Source organism: Rutidosis leptorrhynchoides, chromosome 8 (assembly GCF_046630445.1).
Source record: "Rutidosis leptorrhynchoides isolate AG116_Rl617_1_P2 chromosome 8, CSIRO_AGI_Rlap_v1, whole genome shotgun sequence".
NCBI lineage: Eukaryota > Viridiplantae > Streptophyta > Magnoliopsida > Asterales > Asteraceae > Rutidosis > Rutidosis leptorrhynchoides.
The window spans coordinates 160554673-160562123 of record NC_092340.1 but is presented as its reverse complement, the minus strand read 5'-3'; the positions used below and the strand labels follow the sequence as shown (position 1 = coordinate 160562123).

Sequence of the window (7451 nt, the reverse complement as noted above, 5' to 3'; positions counted from 1 at the left end):
ATTTTATGTGTGCAATACGAAGGAGTTATTACTTTAATATCATGAATCTTCCATGCAATGGCTGGTTTATGAGCTTTCAACACAGAAATGAGTTGTGATTTCTCATTTTCAGTAAGAGAAGACGATATTATTACAGGTAATTCAGATTCACCATGTAAATAAGCGTATTCCAAATGGTTTGGAAGTGGCTTTAACTCTAATGTTGGAGGTTCTTCTATCGATGATTTGTATCGATATCTGTCTTCTTCTTTTAGCATTTGAATTTCTTCTGTTGTTGGTTCATATCCATTTGCTATTAGTGTAGCTAACATTTCAGCTTCATCAATTGGTTCAGTACTTTCCCCTAAAGAACATTCTCCTGTTCCTTGTAATTCTGGAAATTCTTCTAACAATTCTGCATGTGAGTCTATAGTTTGAATATAATAGCATGTATCATCTGCAGATTGCGGTTGTTGCATTGCTCTATCAACTAAAAAGGTAACACTCTCGTCCTCTATACTTAGGGTCAATTTTTTACCAAACACGTCTATCATTGCTTTAGCCGTGTTTAAGAATGGTCTTCCTAATATGAGAGGAACTTGAGAATCTTCTTCCATGTCCAGAACAACAAAATCTACTGGAAATACTAAAGTACCAACTTTAACTAGCATGTTCTCCATTATCCCTCTAGGATATTTTATTGATCTATCGGCTAGTTGTATACTTATTCTTGTTGGTTTCAATTCTCCAAGGTCTAGTTTAGTGTATAGTGAATACGGCATTAAATTTGTACTAGCACCTAAGTCTGTCAATGCTTCTATTGAACTAAGACTACCCGGAAAACATGGAATTGTGAAACTTCCTGGATCAGATAGTTTTTCTGGTATCTTATTCAACAGCACTGCAGAACAATTAGCATTCATAGTAACAGCCGAGAGTTCTTCCATTTTCTTTCTATTTGAGATTAGATCTTTCAGAAATTTAGCATATCTAGGCATTCCTAAAATCACATCAATGAAAGGAAGATTTACATTTATCTTTTTAAACATATCTAAGAATTTGGATTGCTCGGCTTCAAGTTTCTCTTTTTTCATTTTACTCGGGTAAGGAAGTGGTGGTTGGTATGGTTTAACATAAGGTTTAGCCTTAACTATGTTATCTTCATTAACCTTTTCAACTACCGGTTCTTTTTCCTTATCTTGCTCAAGTTGTGGTTCTTGTGGAGTAGGAATAGCTTCATCAGAAGTTACAGGTATTTCAGGTGGTTTAAGTGTTTTACCACTTCTTGTGGTAATTGCTTTAGCTGTTTCATTCCGGGGGTTAGCATTTGTATCACTAGGTAAACTTCTCAGTTTTCTTTCACCTATTAACCTTGCTAGGTTACTTACTTCTTGTTCCAGATTTTGAATAGAAGCTTGTTGATTTCTAAATGCTTGAGCATTTTGTTCATTAGTTTGTTTTTGAGATGTGAAAAACTGCGTTTGAGTTTCAACTAGCTTCGTCATCATATCTTCTAAATTTGGCTTTTTATCATCGGGTTGTGGTGGTTTGTTTTGAAAATTAGGTCTTTGCTGATTGTAAGTATTGTTGGATACTTGTTGATTGCTAGGACCTTGTTGGTTGTTGTATGGAATATTTCAGTTATATTTCTGGTTTTGATTATAAATCGGTCTTGGCGGTTAATAATTATTCTGATAATTATTTCCAGGCCTTTGGTTTATGTATGAAATATTCTCTCTTTGTTCCATTGTTAGTTCAATACTGAGACAATCTTTTGTCAAATGTGGTCCTCCACACTGCTCACAACTAATTCGTATTGAGTGGATATCTTTAGTCAACTTTTTCATTCGTCTCTCGACAGCATCTATATTTGCGGAAATGGAATCTAAGTCATGGCTAGAATCGGCTCTAGCTGCTTTAGATGATCTAATGATATCTTTTTCTTGGTGCCACTCATGTGAGTGGGAAGCAGTGTTATCAATAATTTTGTAAGCATCAGTTTCTGTTTTCTTCATAATGGAACCACCAGCTACTATATCGATGTCTTTCCTTGTAGTGATGTCGCATCCTTGGTAGAATATTTGTACTATTTGACAGGTGTCTAAACCATGTTGCGGACATCCTCTTAATAACTTTTCAAATCTTGTCCATGCCTCATATAGAGTTTCATTCAGTTTCTGTGTGAACGTAAAAATTTCTCCTTGAAGTCTTACGGCTTTAGATGCCGGAAAAAATTGTTTAAGAAATTTTTCAACTAAAACATCCCATGTATCAATCGCCCCTTAAGGTAACGATTCCAACCAATCTTTGGCTTCTCCCTTTAAAGTCCAGGGAAATAACATGAGATATATCTGTTCATCTTCAACTTCTCTTATTTTAAATAGTGTGCAGATCCTATTAATGGTACGAAGATGTTCAATTGGATCTTCCTTCGGCGCACCACTAAATTGGCATTGATTAGTCACCATGTGTAGAATTTGTCCTTTGATTTCATAATCTGGCGCATTAATGTCTGGATGAGTAATTGCGTGACCTTGGCAAGTGCGTTTAGCTCTCATTCGGTCTTCCATACTTAAAGGTTCCGTTACTTCCATAATTGAATTTATTGAATCTGAATCACTAGAGGATTCTGATTTAATGGTTCGTTCCTCAATAATCTCTGTTTGAATGATTGGTGGTTCCGGAGGAAAAATTAATGGTTCAGGATCTACGAATCGTCCCTGAATATTCTCTGGATTCTCAATTGTTAGGTCGGGTTCAAAAAATGGATTATCGGAAATTTGTACTGGAGTACTTGGTCGACTGGATGACGATTCTAAAGAAAAATCAACGGCGGTAATATTTGCTAAATGTCTTGATCGAGTTACAGGTGGTGAACGTACAAAAGGTGGTGAACGTCTTGCTCGGTGCATTCACTGAATATCCTGTTAGTTTTTAAAAGGAAAGAAAAATTATATAAGTTATCCAATTAATAGACTTTTCTGATTTTGCCCACGTTTCGAATAGTCAAAAGATGTAGCAGAGGTGCAGGATTCGTTTGGTCTCAATATAATTGAGTACTGTTTGGCTCCAATAACCCGGTCCACGTACAAATCCAACTATTACTACGAACCAGAAAATTTTGATGTCTATCAATTTAACCACTTAAAATAAATTTTTGTAATTTTAAGAAATTTAGATAAGAAGTAGAATAAAAATCTATGTCCTAAAAACTAGAATAGCGAGAAATAAGAAAGAAAAAGAGCGCGTCGAAAAAGGAAAGGGTTGAAAAATAAAAGGCGTCGAAAAATAAGAAAGAAAAAGAGTGACTTATAAAACTTTAAAATACTCGACTAACCCAACCTTATTACTATCACTAACTTAAAATTGAGATTACTAATTGGAGTGATAATTGATACATAGGTAAAAGGTGTCAAAAAATAAAAATAAGAAAGTAGCGCGTTGAAACTTAAAAAGGAACGAAAAACTAAAAACTAAATATTGTGTCTAAAAATATTAAAGCTTACAAGAAAAACTATATCCCAAATGGTAATAACTTAAAAAGGTACTAAAACTTAAAAAGGCGTCGCAAAATTCTAAAGCACCTAAATCTTAGTCTAAAGAAAAAGCACTTAAGGGATTTTACGGCAAGGCCTAAAAATCTATAAATAAAAATAACTATGGCAAAAACTATATTTTAAAACTAAAAATGAGCGAAAAATATAAATATTATGCTAAAACAAATAAAAATGGACAAAATATAAAAATATACTAAAAGTTGTAAAAAGTACAATTTTTATAAAAATATTATTTTTATATTATTTATTTTATAAAACTATTAATTTTATAATTTAATTAAACTAATTAAACAAAATAATAATAAAAACTAAAATAAATAATTAATTAAAACCTAATTAGGGTTTTATAATAATAATTATAATAATTACCCCGTAATTAATTGCTGACTAGGGTTTCTGTCGGTGTCAGAATGGCTCCGCGAGTCGCGGTTTCACCTGGCAAAAATCTCCGCGAGTTGCGGTGAATGAAAATTCAGATCAGGTGCAGTATTAAATTCGACATTTTATTTTTATTTTTATTTTTTTATTTATGTTTAATATTTTCTGTTTTAATAAAAATATTTATATAATAAAAACTTATATTAAAAAACTTAATATAAAAATAGAAATACTTTATAATTTTATAAATAAAAAATCTTAAAAATAGATTTATATATATATATTTTTTTTTGGGTTTTTGATTTTATGTTTTAATAAAAACAAAATATTTAAATAAAACTTATATTTTTTTTTAAATAAAGAAACTTTATAAAACTTAATTATTTAACAAACTCTTAAAAATATTTAAATTTTTGTTTTCTTTTCTATGTTTTCGAATATTTAAAACGTATTTTTACAAAAACGTATTTTTATAAAAGTAAACTAAAAATAAAAATCTTTTTTTTTAATATATATAGCGATGCGCTTCCGGTTTTTAAGCTAGATTTTAAGGTCCCCGGCAGCGGCGCCAAAAATACTTGATGTCAAAGCTAAGGGGTATAAAATACTATTAAATATGATACAATTTTACACAAGATATTTATTTATTTATAGAATGGATATACTTAAACCTTGCTACAACACTTATAGGCAGTGTACCTAATCGTACAGTAGTGTAGTTTTTAGTAAGTCTGGTTCGTTCCACAGGGAAAAAAAATCTTTAAACAACGCTTAACGCTATATTAGTTTAATTTATAAAAATACAAATATATATAAAAGTAATATTATTATTATAAAGGGGGGTTTTTACCGTTTAATGACCGGTTTGTCGATTTTAAAACTTTAGTTGCAGTTAAAACCTAATGTAAAATATTAAAAATAAATACAAGACTTAATTTAAAGCATAAAGTAAATAACGATAAAGAAATTGCGATAAATAAAAGTGCGATAAAATAAACTTGCGATAATTAAAAAGTACGATAATTAAAAGTGCAATTAAATACAATAACAATAAATAAAAGTGTGATAATTAGAAGTGCAATTAAATATAAAATAAAGGAAATTAAATATGAAATAAAATAATTATGCTTATTTAAACTTCCGTAATCATGATGTTTGACGTGTTGATTTTAGTTTGATGCCCATTGGTTAATTGTCCTTTGTCCTGGATTATTTAATATGTCCGTCTGGTTTTTGTCCATAACAGTCCATCAGTCATAAATATAAAGTACGAGTATCCTCGTCAAATTATCCTATTACCCGAAGTAAAATATTTCAACTAATTGGGGACTTAAACTGTAACACGGTTTTAATACTTTGTTTAATAATTACACCAGGTTATCGACTGCGTGTAACCCAAGGTTTTAATACTTTGTTAACAATTATGCCAAGTGTCCTTGTACATAATTTCACCCCTGTTTTAATAATTCTAGTGACTATTAATCCATTCCCGTGTCCGGTTAAATGAACGATTATTCGTACATATAAATATCCCGCCCATCGTGTCCGATTGAGTGTATATGGTTATTTATAGGGATGTCCAATTGTAAATCTTTATATTAAAATTAACAAACTATCACTTAGTTAAACAAATATAAAGCCCATTAATAGCCCATAGTCTAATTTCCAAAAGTGTCGTTCTTTTGTCCAACCCCCAATTATGGTACAAAGCCCAATTACAAAATTTTAGTAATTAGCCCAACATCATGATTACTTCGTTTTAAATAAGCATAATAATAACTTAGCTACGAGACATTAATGAAAATAATATAAACATAACTTACAATGATTAAAAATAGCGTAGCGTTACACGGACAGAATTTCGACTTACACCCTTACAACATTCGCTAACATACCCTTATTATTAGGAATTTAAAATTAAAATTAAAATATAAATATATATATATATATATTACGTATATATTGAGAGAGAGATAGATTAATGGATATATTGATATTAAAAATGATCAAACTACGTTGCCTTTTATAGGAATTTGAGTCCAGGGAATCTCCGCGACTCGCGGCCCTTTCCTTCTTCAAACTCCTCGAGTCGCGGAGTTTGTTTATACAGCTCACCAAGCCTTGGCTCCTACCTTGTCGACGGATTATATAAATAAATATAATATATAAATAATTTTAGTAATTAATTAAATATTATATTATATTTATGTACATAGCTGACTTGTAATTTTTAGTCCGTTGCGTCGAGCGTTGAGAGTTGACTCTAGTCCCGGTTCCGGATTTTCGAACGTCCTTGCGTACAATTTAATATCTTGTACTTTGCGTTTTAAATCTTGTACTCTTGTAATTTCGAGACGTTTCTTATCAATAATTGGAACCTCTTTGATTGTATTTTGTACTTTTGATCTTTTTGGTCGTTTGCGTCTTCAATTCGTCGAATCTGTCTTTTGTCTTCACCTTTTATATTTTAAACGAATATCACTTGTAAATAGAACAATTGCAACTAAAAGCTTGTCTTTCTTGAGGAATAATGCTATGAAATATATGTTCGTTTTTAGCATTATCAGTTGGATTATTAACCGAATATCGCCCTTCAAGTCTGGTAACCTAAGAATTTAGGAAAATGGCCCCTGATTGACGCGAATCCTAAAGATAGATCTATGGACCTTGACAAGTCCCATTCGGGGTACGAATGCTTTAGTACTTCGAGATTATTATACAGACGAGAGGTTTTGTTTTGGGGATATACTATGCATTAAGTTAACGTCGGTTACCAGGTGTTCAATCCATATGAATGATTTTTGTCTCTATGTATGGGACGTATGTTTATGAGAAATGGAAAGATGAAATCTTGTGGTCTATTAAAATTATGAAATAATTTTTTTATGTTAAACTAATGAACTCACCAACCTTTTGGTTGATACTTTAAAGCATGTTTATTCTCAGGTATGAAAGAAATCTTCCGCTGTGCATTTGCTCATTTAAAAGATATTACTTGGAGTCATTCATGACATATTTCAATAGACGTTGCATTCGAGTCGTTGAGTTCATCAAGATTATTATTAAGTCAAGTATAGTTGGATATATTATGAAATGGTATGTATGCCGTCAACTTTCGATGTAATGAAAGATTGTCTTTTCAAAAACGAATGCAATGTTTGTAAAATATATCATATAGAGGTTAAGTACCTCGCGATGTAATCAACTATTGTGAATCGTTTGTAATCGATATGGACTTCATCCAAATGGATTAGGACAGGTCCCTTCAGTTAGTATCAGAGCGGTGGTCTTATCGAACCAGGTCTTGCATTAGGGTGTCTAACTGATAGTTGTTTAGATGCATTAGTGAGTCTGGACTTCGACCGCGTCTACATATCAAAAGTTTTGCTTATCATTTCGTGTCGAAAATCATCTGCTTATCATCCTTAGGAAACTACCTGCTTATCATTCCTAGTCTAGACACATATTACTGCATTGATTGCATGAATAGTGTATATATAAATTCATATCTTAGCGTATCAGTTATTGTTACCTTTG

General features: G+C 31.4%; 1 non-coding gene across 1 annotated transcript; it reads left to right on the top strand.

Moving 5' to 3' along the window:
* Positions 1-2082: 2082 nt before the first annotated feature.
* Positions 2083-2189, top strand: LOC139865316 (small nucleolar RNA R71). The gene has a single exon (XR_011764843.1). It is a non-coding gene; the product is annotated as a small nucleolar RNA R71 (small nucleolar RNA).
* Positions 2190-7451: the final 5262 nt, after the last annotated feature.